This window comes from Hemicordylus capensis, chromosome 3 (genome assembly GCF_027244095.1).
Source record: "Hemicordylus capensis ecotype Gifberg chromosome 3, rHemCap1.1.pri, whole genome shotgun sequence".
In the NCBI taxonomy this organism is placed as follows: Eukaryota; Metazoa; Chordata; class Lepidosauria; order Squamata; family Cordylidae; genus Hemicordylus; species Hemicordylus capensis.
In genome coordinates, this window is record NC_069659.1 from 24,470,000 (window position 1) to 24,483,873 (window position 13,874).

A 13,874-nucleotide genomic window follows, 5' to 3' on the forward strand; every position below is an offset into this window, starting at 1 on the left:
TGACTCTATGAATGCCTGCAAGGAAGAGGTAACAGCTCCTCTCATTTACAACAGCTGGGTTTGCATGGTTTGCATAAACGAAAAAACCTCTGATGTTTTACTATTGGAATGTATATTTTCAATTGTGGGAAGCTGCCTTTGTTTTACATGGGAGAACCGAATATAGATTAAGTTAAGTTGGTAACTTTCTTTTTAGGAGGAGGACCACGTTCTAAACTGCTCCAAACCCCCACTTGAAACCCCGAAAGCCCTATGCAAAAATACTAAGCACCCACCAGGGCTGCTACCCAACTTCAAATGCGGCCCCGACGGTGTAGTGAGGGGGCTACTGTGGGATGACTTTGAAACACTTCTGGGCAGCAGCTCCATTTCTTTTCAGTGGGAAGGAGGGTTGCGCTGCTGTGTGGAAGCACTGTGTGGACTGGGCTGCCTTTTGAAGTTTGTGGGCGCTTAGTGTTTTTGCATAGGGCTTTTAGGGTGATTTATTTAGAATATTTTTATACCGCCCAAAACTTATGTCTCTGGGCAGTTTACAACAAAATAAAAACAAAAAAGTGAGAAGAGCCATGAGGGGGTTAGTGGGGAGCACGGGCAGACAAGCAGGGCTGCAGGTCTGAGTGGCCGGATTGGCTGCCCACACGACTGCCGGCTCCGTTACGGAGCCAGCAGGGGCTAGGGGGATCGGGGGCCGCATGGCCCCTGGAAGTTCCAGCATGCCCTGCGCAAGCGTGCAGGGCATGCTGGTGAGACCCCCAAGCCGGGAGGCTGCTTTTCAGCCTCCCGGTTGGGGGTCTCCTTGTGAGTAGCCATGGCACGGAGCCGCGCCACAGCAACTCACGAGCAGAAAAACCGGGTTTGCGGAGCGTAAACCTGGTTTAACTGCCAGGCTACAGAAGCGGGTGACCCGCTTAAGAACCACTGGGCTCGCAGCCGAGCCCGGTGGTTCTCACGATGGGAGGAAATCGGGCTAGCCTCTGCTAGCCCGATTTGCTCCCATCATGTCAATAGCTTCAAAAAGTTTAAAACATTACAACAATTTAAAAAATTTTAAAACAATATTTTAAAACAGCATTAAAACCATTAAAATAATATTAATTAAGGGTTTCAAGTGGGGGTTTGGAGCAATTTATAACCTTTTGAAGTTAAGAAGCAGCCCCGTTAGATGCTTAATGTCGATGGGAGACTGCACACAATGTCAGTCGGCATTTGTTTGTTTGTTCGTTCATGTAATGTATAGGCTTCTCTTGTACATTCTCATACCCAAAACACTGTATATACATATATGCGTACATTACCAAAATGCGAGCCCTGTTTGGGCATTCAAATAACACCCCAGAAGTAAATGCTTACATCATTCAAAGTGGGTCTGGAAGGCCCACTCTGGTACATCATTGACCCTCCTGCCCACACTCTCCGCACTTATGGTGTTTGGTTGTAGAGGCATGTGAGGGTGGTCACATCTGTTTCTGCTTGTGAGGGAGAGGAAAGAAGCCCCCAGCTGAGTTGGCAAAGAAAGCACTCCCCAATGGAGGGGGGCAGGCATGGTACCTGGTGGCGGCAGCAGGGTGCAGGCGTTGCACCCACTGACAGTGGCGGCTGCAGCACTGGAGGGTCAAGGGGTGTCCTGGAGAGAGGAGCATCCTTCAATCCCACGCAACGCCACACCCTGCCTTAGGGATATACTACACCACTGCAAGTAGCCTTCCTTAGAAGGACTTCATCACATGGCATAGCTTTAAACTAAAAGAGAGAGATTTACTTCATTCCTCCTGCTTTCTTTGACTATTTTCTCATTGCATCTTTAGTCACTTTGTGCACTACCCTCTTCCCCCGCTCCTTGAAAATTAACCTTTCATGGAAGAATGCAGTTGAGAGTTAAGTTCAAACACTGTGTGACTTGTGGAGGCAAACTCCCCACTTCAGATGGCCACGCTAAGTGGTTGCATGCCCGTGGCATATTACAGAGCACATAAAAATGATATTTGATTTCAGTTGTGTTTGTGGGGACACTTTTCAATCAGGGGTGTTTGGTAATAACCTATTCCTACATCTTTTGCAATCTTTTCTTCCTTTCTGTTTTAAGGGCAAGTTAGATTGCCTTTTCCTCCTGCAGAGTCTCAGTCAATGATTTCCAGACTTCCCACTCTCATGCTAGCCAGGAAACCCTGAGCTTTTCAGAGCATTCTAGGTAGTGTCAGAGCTGTCCTTAGGGCAGGGCGACCAGGGCCATCGCCCCCAGTCCCACATTGGGACAGGCCCCGCAATGGAGCAGCCTGCCCTATCTTTCTCTCCCTGCCCGGGCAACCAGTACTGCTGCAAGAGCTATGGGCAGGCTTGTCTACTATCCAAAGGCTCTCTGCAGTGCAGGCTGCTACAGCTCCCTCTCCACCAGGAGGACTAGCTGCTGTTCAGCAGTGGGCAGGGCTTCCAGAGAGAGGCCTCTTTGCCTGCCTCTGTGAAACTCTCCAGTGCAGAAGCTCTCCCCATGGGGGGATGGGGGTGGGTGGCAGAGTCCCATCTCCAGGCCCTCAAAAAGAGCACACACCCAAAAGTCATAGCTGTGCAAAGGGAAGAGTGGCACAACGTAGAGGGAGCAGGTAAGGGCTCTGTGCTACAGGCAATTCATGTGCTGTGGCAGCTCCTGTTGATTTTCCTCTGCCTCCAGTAATCCAGTCTTTCACAGGCTGGGGGAAAAACCCTGAATTTCCATGGGAGGGAGGAGGACAGGAGAGGGAGTCCTGAAAACGCCTTGATTTTTCCTGTCCCTCGCTCTCAATTTTCCCAAAGTTTGGAGCAAGCAGTGAGCTGGTTGGGTGTTTGGAGCAAGCAGTGAGCTGGTGGGGTGTGAGGGAAGACCGTTTTCCCTTTATGCAGTTAAGGGTTTCTGAGAACTCTGCTGAAGCTAGAGGTTCCTAATCTGCAGAAATGCGAGTCCCTCTAGATTTTTCCACGTGTCCTTCTCCCCTTTCTCTCTTTTCAAATCCAGCCTTTTGCAAGTTGAGTCCCTCCTGCATGGAGCAGTGAGGGCTTAAGAAAAAGTTTGCCATAGCAATGCCACTGCCTAGCCCTGCCAGGCTTACCCCCCTCCCCAGTCCCTGAAGCACTCCAGGAGGAGAGTGGCCAGCACTGGCTACCCACCAGAGCACTGTGCTGTGCACACTCTCTGCCCTGCTCTGCAGGCAGCCCTGTAAGCATGTGCCTTCCTCCTCACAGCCAGCAAGGGGGGGTATCAGTGGTGGCCCATGAACACACCTTGGGGGGGGGCACGGGAGACACCTTTAAGAGTAAATTAATTTGGTGCTCACCTCTGCCGCAGCAGCACCTGAATGCTGTTCGGCGCTGCAATGTGCCGCTCAGCAGCCCCTACAGCAGGGAAGCACCTCCGCCACTCACCTGGATTCCATCGAGCTGAGCCCCCACCAGCGGCTTGGTGAGTGGAGGTGGCACTTCCCTGCCGTAGGGGCTGCTGGGTGGCACTTCGCGGCTCTGAACAGCATTCAGGTGCCACCGCGGCAGAGGTGAGCACCAAATTAATTTACTCTTAAAGGTGCCTCCCGCCACCCACCCCCCGGGAGTGTGTTCACGCGCCGCCACTGAGAGGTATGTGAGTGATTTCCCCTTTTTCATTACCCCCCACTTGTATATTTATGGAATGGCTTGCTATAAGGCTTTGATATCAGGCACAGATGTGTGTGTGTGTGTGTGTGTGTGTGTGTGTGTGTGTGTGTGTGTGTGTACGTGTACACGCACTATGCTCAAGTTGGTTTGCAGTCCAGAAAGTCTGAGTGAGAACCATGAAGTAAGGGGTATGTGTTGTGCTTTTAACTTTCCCCCTTACAAATGCACTATATGTCCAAGCTGGTTGGACATGTCCAAAAGCCTCACTTACACTATATATATACTCAGTATATCATCAGTCAGTACGATTCTGTAATCAACTGAAATGTTAAGGAGGCCCCGCACATGCTGATCTGCCCCCAGCCCCGCACCCCCCTAGGGCAGATCTAGGGTGTGTACTCAGTAGAGATAGGCACTCATCTCAGAGCAGCCTGGAAATTATCAACGTTCTTCCTCCAAAATAAGAACAAACTTGATCATTGATTTAACCAATCCAGGTGGCTCAGAGATCTCCACTCTCTCTTTACCAGTTTTACTATCAGCCCTGATACTCTTAAATTACTGGTCCCAGCAGTGGTGGGGCAGTGGGAGAATAAGCAGTGGTGCTGCAAGGAAAGGAGGGAGGCTCCCCACACATTTCAGAAGAAAAGCAGTGGTGCTACCACATGAGCCTAACATGCTCTTTCCCCTCCTTCCACCATAACTGCTCTGACACACTACTGTGTAGCACTCCAGAGCAAAGTTGCCATTGCCTTTGGGATTTGGAAGTTTTTTAACTAGTGTAATGCAGACACAGTGTAGTAGCCCTCGAGAAGACTGCAAATTCTAAGGGCCACTGCAACTTTGGGTCTCGATCACAATTTTGTTATTTTTTAATAAAGTATAAATAAAATAAATATTGGAATTTTATATTATTTTAATTGATATTATATCAATTTATATTTACTTTTTTTACTATGTTATCTTTGTGAGCCACCTTTGCATGCTTTGCATGCCGAAGGTTCCAGGTTCAATCACTGGCAGCATCTCCAGGTAGGGCTGGGGAAAACTCCTGCCTAAAACCTTGGAGAACCACTGCTAGTCAGTGTAAACAATACTGAACTTGATGGACCAAAGATCTGACTCAGTATACGGCAGCTTCCTCTGTTCCTAACTTTCCCAAGCTCTCCTGAGGGTAGATACAACTTATCTGGGCTCCAAGAATTCTTCACTGAGCCTTAGCTCAGAACTTCACCATCAACCTATTTACCCTAGCACACTCCTGCTGATGGCCAAACTTGTTGGACTTTACTGTTGCCCAACGTGAACTCAAGGTACACTCTAAAGCAGTGTTTCTCAATGTTTTTGGAGTCATGGACCGGTACATTCTTTGTGCCCAGTCTCCCGGACCAGCAGTTAGTAAAGGGGTCACCCCACCTTGCCCCCAACCCAAGGCACCCTCAAAACAATTTCAAGCTGGGGTGTGTGTGTGCTTCTGCAGGGAGCTCTCCAGAGCTCATTTCTAGGCAGGCAGCCCTCGCTGCTAGGATAACACTCATTTAGCTTCCTCGAACTGAATGTTATCCCAGCAGCGAGGGCTGCCTGTCTAGACATGAGCTCCGGAGAGCTCCCAGCAGTGGTGGCCCCCATGAGCTGGAAATAGTTTTTGGGGGGGATTAATTCCTCATGGACCAACATGGACCGGCACTTAGCTCCTCACGGACCGGCACCGGTCCATGGACCAGTGGTTGAGAAACACTGCTCTAAAGCATGTGCAACACTATTCCATGGCTCTGCCACAGAATAGAGTTTTCCAGTTGTGGGGAAAGAGTGACCGTCAAACTGTCTTCTAGGTATCACTTGCCCACCATTACTGCTCTTCATGCTCTGCATGGCTCACTAAAGAGCCATGCAGAAATGTCCCAGGAACTCCAGGATTCTTCAAAACACAGCTTGAAAATGGCTGTTTCAAATACTTTTTGCTGTTTCTTTGGCAGATAATATTTAAGTCAATACGTAATAATAAACCTTTTAAAAACACAGAGCTTTGTTGGTCTGTTTCTCTCTCACACAGAGATACACAAAATCTTCTCATTACTGAGGATTCACTCCATCTCATTATTTCCATTACATGATCATTAATTATAGTTAAAATTAAATCATCCCAAACCGCTCTAGCAAAGGAAAATCCTATTAAGGCTCTGTTATTCCTTATTTTGCTCCCTCTGAAAGAGAAAACGTGTTTTAATTGTCTGTTTTTAGGTAACCAAAATCTAATTTCATGAGGACTGTGCCATCATGCAAATCAGTTTGCTTTGGTTTGTTAGCCTTTTCTGAATGTGAATTATATCAGACCAGACTTGTTTGTATTTTGAGATTTGTGTTTTAATTTTATGGCTGATGAGTACAAGTTGATTGTCGACATTCAAACATTTGACCGGACTATGTCTCTGTCCAATTAATGTACACAACTTTTGGATAGTACAAGAGTTTTCAATCCATTTTTTCTTTAGCAGTTCCCCCACACTGAATTCACAAAGCACTTCTCAAGTTAAAGTTAGTTTCAAAGCCGTTTGCTGACCACTGACTTCATTATCCTCCCCTCACTGCTGGGGCAAACAGCACGTTAATCCCCTCCGCCCCACAAAAACTGAAGGAAGACTAGTGAAGGGACCAGTGGCAGAATAGGATGGGATACACTGCAGCTGCTTCAGAGCATTTAAAGGCATTGTCTCTTCTGGTGGCGTAGCAACGTGTGCCACAGCCTATGGGTAGATGTTTTTGGTGCCTCATGTTGCCACCACCCTCCCTCCTTCTCTCATCAGTACCTCCCTCCCTCCCTCCTTCTCTCCCTCCCTCCTTCCTATTCTTGTCAGTACCCGCAAAGAGTGGACACACATGAGCCAGGGTCGGGGGAGCCATCAGCCTGCCTCCCACTTGCCTGACCACCTGCTTCATGCCCTCCACCCTTGCATGTGGGCTAATGACATCACCACCCATCACATGTCCCTAGACAGTGGTGTCATTAGACTGTATGCAAAGGTGAAGGAAAGGTGAGCGGTAGGTGGGCAGGTGCCTCCTCCTCCCTGTCCCCATGTGCACTGGCTCTTTGCTGGTGCTGATGAGAGAGGGAGGCCAGAATCAGCAGCAGTGGCCCCAGCCTGGGCCTCACTGGGCAACCCATGTTCACTGAACATAGTCGCCCAATAGTAGTTCCACCACTGATCTCCTCACTGAAATGCATCAGCAGAAAGGAGGTATATCTATATAATGTTTTTAAGCCACAAAACCCCTCATCCTACACAGTGTTAACTTCCTTGTAGGACACAGTTTGTTTATTGCAATGCACTAAATGCCTTGTAGGTTGTGTACTTCCTGTTGTGCATTACCTCTTTAAGAGGCAAGCCCAGAAGGCCTCGGGATGGGAAAGGCCATGTTAGAGAACCAGTTTCAGTATGCAGAGTTGTATGAGTGGTCAGATCTGTATAATCTCATGAAGAGATCTGCATAGTTTCCTTAAGGGTGTAGGCCCAGATGGAATAAAAATTTGAGACGAGTTGAGTCAGCCATCAGTGTAAATCCATTCATTATGTGAATTTGCCCTTAAAAGCTCAAGAAATAAGGCCCATAGGTACAAAAAGCACATGAGAAAATATTACTATCACATCCTCTCGGTTGCATCCATTAACTTTTTCCCCAAACCTAGTTTCAAATTGAGACTTGAGCTTGAGCTTCTCACCTTGAGCTTCCCACCTCAGTCTGCCTTGCCTCGATCACCCCACCTCTCCTCGCCACCAGCCTTCCATCTTGCCTTGTCTTCCGCCTCCCCTCCAGCCTTGCTTCTAGCCTCCATGGTGGGAGACTCAAGGCGAGGCAAGGCTGGAGGCTTGAGATGGAGGCTGTAAGTGAGGCTTTGCTGTTGTTTGCTTTAAAAAAATCCTTGAAAGAGAGAGAGAGAGAGAGTGTGTGTGTGTGTGTGTGTGTGTGTGTGTGTGTGTGTGTGTGTTGATGGGAGCTTCAGGGAGAAAGAGCAGGATTTAAATTCCAGAATACAAGTTCTCAAGCTTGAGTCCCCAGATGTGGCTCTCATCATGACCTACTGTGATGGACAATATGGTGATGTGTGTTGCTGTCCAGCCACAGCTGGGAACCACATGGAAATAATGGTATTTTAGAGCTGCAGTGTACCAATCTGTTTCTATAAATCTGAGCATGGCCGCAGCACTACAGTATCTTCAGAACAGTGGGAAAAGAACTCATGCCCAATTCTCCTTCCCAACCACTAAGCTAACCAGGTGACCTTGTGCCAATCCCATGCTCAGATTAATTTTAAAAAAATCAAATTGATTAATTTAAAAAAGTTATTTTTACTTCCATACCTTAAAACGGTAGGGGAAGAATGGCAATTCAGTCCCCAAATAGCATAGCAAAACCAGTTTGCAAAGCAAGAGGTCTTGAGACAGTTGTTTAGGAATGAAGGACTACAATGATTTATTTAAAGAAGGTTACAAACAAATGGGGAAAAGTTTGCAGCTTAATTTCAGCTGTAGCTCATTGGAAGAGAGAGACAGTCATCTCTGGGGAGACAAAATGGAGACTAACACTGGAAGGACAAGGAGGGGAGGAGTCCAGCACTTTTATCCATGACCCTAAAACCACCCCAGTGGTCACTATGAGACATTGCAGCTGAGAGCTGATACTGCCAGGGTCCTCACTCCAACAAAAACAAACTGTCTTTTTCAAAGAAGGCATGACTCTACCTCCCCTGCAGAGAGACATGAATTTCTGGTGCTAAACTGGTAATTGCTGGTAATTGATTTGCAAGAAGGTACAGATTAACTCTTTATTTGCAAAGGAAGCCATAGCATGAGAATTATTTGGAGAACATTATAAGAATAATTGGAAGTCCAGCAGGCCGTTCTTGGAATTTCCCACCTCAAATATTTGCCATGAGAATCATTTGAGAAAACTTTGTGGCATATCCACCCCAAGTCTAGTTTCTTCCTTCCCCTTTTCCATGTCCACCTTCAATACCAAATGCCACACACAGAATGAGTCCTGTCTTACTGCTTTTCAAGGAAGATTACACTGTGCACTTCAGTGACCTGAGAACACAAGACCATCACTAGCCATATTTGCCACAGTTGTGCTCTCTGTTCCTCTAATGTGTGCCTTTGCAGCCGAAGCTAATTACCGGTTCAGCTAACAATGGTTCAATTGTCACTGTGTCGAGAAAATAGCTACCCAATTTTCTTTCTGTGAGTTCTGTGTGGGCAGGTCCTGCAAAAGCCATTATTTGCTTCAGGTCTTTTCTTTGGTTAAGATATCTCCCCCTCACTACCACTTTAAGCTTTGCTAGTCCTTAATAGATACGTAGGAATTTAAACAGCTGAGGATCTGCTACCAACTGATTCTCCACATCCTCAAGTAGTGGTTTAATGATGATAATGTACCAGAAAGGCACATTTCAGAAGACATTTAAGGGGAAAGGGAGAAAAGAGGCATATATAGAGGCATACATATTCTCACTGGAGAGTGTGTGTGTGTGTGTGTGTGTGTGTGTGTGTGTGTGTGTGTGTGTTCCAGTGAGAATTGTGCAATTGCTTCTTTTCCTTTGCATAAATTTAACTGTGGCTAATAAAATAATAATAATAATAATAATAATAATAATAATAATAATAATAATAATAATAATAAGGGGACTGGAAATTTGGATATACATGTGAAATAGGAAACAATGACATTTTTGACCATGTATGAAAAACAAATGACATGATCCTAAGGGGGGGGAAATAACTTTGCTCAATAGAAACTCAATAATCAGTTTCTTCACCCCCACAAATGGCAGCCAATGGAGTGAGCAAGCAGGGCAGAGCTAGAATAGGGAGGACAGCTCCCACACCCCCTGCCTACAGAGCCACCTCACCTTGCTACAGGGGCTGCCTCGGTCCTCCCTCCATCTCCCCCCCCCCCCCGCTGGCCAGCTCACCAGCCACTCCTGCCACTGCCTGCCACTATGCTTCTCTCTGCAGTGGCGCACCTCACTACCCATCCTCAGTGGCCCGCTGCACTCCTGCAGCCCTCTGCTGCCTCCTAGCCACTTGGGGTTCTGACAGTCCCAAGGTGTCTGGGAATGAGGGCCAGCATGTGTGCACTCTCCCTAGCCACCTTGGATTCAGAGCCAGCTAGAGCATGGATGGAAGGAGCATGCCTCTGCCGTCACTGGGGGCAGGGTGTGTGCCATGCCTCTGCCATTGTTGCCACTGGGGGATGCCACGACCAATGTAGAGAGCCCGTAGCTGCCATGGGAGGGCTGCCCACGAGAGCACGGACCACCCATGCCCTCCCTACATACACCACTGTGAGTGAGGTTGGAGAGACTCTCAACAAGATGTCATCACATCACATGATTGGTGGCTAGGCAATGAGGAGGTGATGCAGGGTTGCTCTTCTCAGGAGCTATGCATTATCTGTCACTTCTGGTTCTGGCCTGATATGAGCAAAAACAGCCCTGCTGTGCTGTGGGTTAGTTTACAGACTTTTTAAAAAAAGCATTTGTTCTTCAGCAGAGTGCATTGTTGAAGACTAAATGGGATTTGTTTCCCCATGCCTTCATGAATGGTAAACTGCATTCATATCTCGGCTTTTGATAGCAGACAGATCCTGTATACATAGCAAGATGAATTTGTTCACATTGAACATGTGATTGTTATACTATATGAATCCAATGAATAAAAAATAAGCCAGAAAACATTTTTTAGAAAATTTAAGGAAGTGGCAAAGTGACATCCATGCTAGTTCAACTACTCTGCGTATACTACAAGAAATGACTAGGTCAGGCTAAATCCTGAAATTAATAGCCTATCAGTGGAAGGTAAGAAAGCATTTGTGGGATATTTATAGGAAGTATGTAAAAAGTGATGGTGATGAAGAGTTATTTAGCGGTTTACTAAACCTCCTCTGTAGGGTGTTTGGAAATGGTGATTAGCATGGATGTCCTTTAAATGTATGTTAAACCTTAAGTCAGGGTTCTCAAACTTGGGTCCCCAGATGTTGCTAGACTACAATTCCCATTTTCCCCAGCCACAGTGGCCTTTTGGAGGAGCCTTTGGCCATTGTACTAAATAAATAAATAAATATATTGTGGCTGGAGAAGATGGGAGTGTAGTCCAGCAACATCTGGAGACACAATTTTGAGTCCACCTGGCTTAAGTAAACGAAGGCAAAAGTCTGACTAACCAGTCTTGACACTGTTATTGGCATCACAGATGTGTACACCTCATCCTTCCTCCTTATTTTCTAACGTTTTGCCCAGTTCTGATTTCATACATCAGTTGGTTCTGAAAAAGCTGTGTCTCTGAGCACATCATGTACTAATTTTCCTCTGACTGCCTTGTAATGGGATTTTGAATAGGAGTGTGTGTGTGTGTGTGTGTGTGTGTGTGTGTGTGTGTGTGTGTGTGTAAACAGTGTGTATGTGTTTTTGCATGTGAAGGTCTTATCTATTCTCATAAGGTAAAGGTAAAGTGTGCTGTCAAGTCGATTTTGACTCCTGGTGCCCACAGAGCCCTGTGATTGTCTTTGGTAGAATACAAGAGAGGTTTACCATTGCCTCCTCCCATGCAGTATGAGAGTATGCCTTTCAGCATCTTCCTGTATCGCTGCTGTCCAATATAGTTGTTTCCCATAGTCTGGGAAACATACCAGCGGGGATTAGAACCGGCAACCTTCTGCTTGTTAGTCAAGCATTTCTCCAATGTGCCATTAGGTAGCTACTATACCTCAAATCTTGCTTCAGTAAAATGATCTCTTAAAAAAAAAATCTTCATAAAACAGCATTGAGATAATATGCATTCTCCCTATATTAAGTTACCAGTCAATTACAACTTTATTTATGTTACATGCTCTGGGTTAGAGCCAAAGGTCCATGTTTGGTTTCTGAATGCTTGCCATGGTTTTTCAGAGCCCCTCCCACTGCCTATTGTGTCCACTAGTCTTCAAAGAGGCAGGGAAGGAGGATGCAGGAAACTACTTCAAGTATCTTCTAGTGTCTTCCTGGCTATTGAAGTCGGACAGGCTGGTCTGATTTCAATACCAAGGAAGATACTTGAACAAATTATAACACACTTTGTAAACATCTTAGTAACAATGCAGTGATTAGTAGAAGCCAATATGAATTTGTCAAAAATAAATCCCATCACAAGGATAATATCTTTCTTTTTTGTTACTAGTGTAGTAGATTGTAGGAGTGCTGTGGATGTACTTTATCTTGATTTCAGCAACACATGTGACAAAGTTCAGTTCATATTGTGGTTAACAAACTGGTCAAAATGCAGACTAGATTATAGTACTCTCAGGTGGTTTATAAATTATGGGAAAACTGCACTGTGACAGTGCTCATCAATGGCTCCTGATCAAACTGGAGAGTAAATTCAGATAGGGTACCAAAGGGCTCTGTCCTGGGTCTAGTTCTCATCAACATTTTATTCAATGATTTGATGAAGTGGTGTAATAAATTCTCATCATGTTTGTAGGTGACATGAAACTGGGAGGGATAGCTAACACCTCAGGAATAAAATTGGACTTGTACAATAGCCTGAGGAAGAGAAGACTGAGGTGAAACATGAGAACATTCTTCAAATGCCTGTATGTTTGTTGTATGGAAGAGGGCAAGGACTTTTTCGTCGCTGCCCCAGAGGGCAGAACTGGCTCTAATGCACAAGTTACAGGAGGGTAGAAATTTCACTTCTACCATTTTCTTCACTATGGGGTTTGGTTGGAAGTGTCTGAAGTATTTCTTTTTGATATTATGTTTATGCAACGAAAATGCTTTCATTAACTCTATTGGGAAAATTGCTTCCGACAAAACAAGCGGCCCCATGCTACGGAAGAAATCACTTTTAATAAATAGGAATTTGTCTACTGCAATGACAGCCAGAGTTTATCTTTCTTTTCCTTTCCACAAGTTATTCTGCTACTCACTAGGAGTTCTGTTGCTACCCTGTTTGGCTTGTGCCTTCCAGCATATTTTTATTATTATTGTTTACAAAGTCAGACAGGTGTTATTGACTGGTTTGTTTTATCCAGACATTGAGTCCTTCCCAAGGACCTGGGATGGCTGAATTTTATTGTCAATGTTGTTGCTGTTGTTATAGATATCATCGCAGAATATAGACTGTTCCCCGTAAAGTTGCTTTTCGTAATTGGCTGATGGTGATTTCTGTGGCCCCTATGGGGTTGAGGTGCTCTTCAAGGTCTTTTGGAACTGCACCAAGGGCACCAATTACCATTGGGATTATTTTGGTCTTCTTCTGCCACAGCCTTTCAATTTCAATTTGTAGATCTTTGTATTTTGTTACTTTTTCTATTTCTTTTTCTTCTATTCTGCTCTCCCCTGGTATTGCTATGTTGATTATTTTAACTTGTTTTTCTTTCTTCTCAACTACAGTTATATCTGGCATATTGTGTGGCAGATGTTTGTCTGTTTGTAGTCGGAAGTCCCATAATATTTTTACATCTTCATTTTTGACAACTTTTTCAATTTTATGGTCCCACCAATGTTTGGCTACAGGTAGCTTGTATTTTTTACAGATGTTCCAGTGTATCATCCCTGCTACCTTGTCATGCCTTTGTTTGTAGTCAGTCTGTGCAATCTTTTTACAACAGCTGATTAGGTGGTCCACGGTTTCATCTGCTTCTTTACAAAGGCGGCACTTGCTGTTTGTTGTTGATTTTTCTACTTTGGCTCTTATTGCATTTGTTCTTATTGCCTGTTCTTGTGCAGCCAGTATTAAACCCTCTGTTTCTTTCCTCAAGTTGCCATTCATAAGTCATTGCCAGGTCTTGGTGATGTCTGATTTTCCACTTATATTGTGCAAATATTGACCATGCAGGGGCTTATTTCTCCATTTTTCTGCTTGGTTCTTGACTTGTTCTTTATTATAGGCCTGCTTTGTTTCATTGGTGTTGAATAGTTTCTCGTCATTGACCATTTTAAGTGCATCTTCTTCACTGTCCTTGATATATTCTTCAAGGCCTCTTTTCTCCTCCTCTACTGTTTGATGGACTTGCAGCATTCCTCTTCCACCTGAGCTGCGAGGGAGGTAGAGCCTATCGACATCACTGCGGGGGTGCAGAGAATGATTGATGGTCATGATTTTCCTGGTCTTACGATCCAGCGTCTCTAGCTCTGCCTGGGTCCAGTCTATTATTCCTGCAGTGTATCTGATAATAGGTATTGCCCAGGTGTTTATGGCTTGTATGGTGTTCCCGCCATT

General features: G+C 45.4%; 1 protein-coding gene across 7 annotated transcripts in view; it reads left to right on the plus strand.

The window, feature by feature from the left end:
• The window catches only part of CNTN5 (contactin 5), a 1,193,410-nt gene that overhangs the window by 963,105 nt on the left and 216,431 nt on the right, over positions 1-13,874 (plus strand). The gene's annotated exons all lie outside the window — the stretch shown is intronic.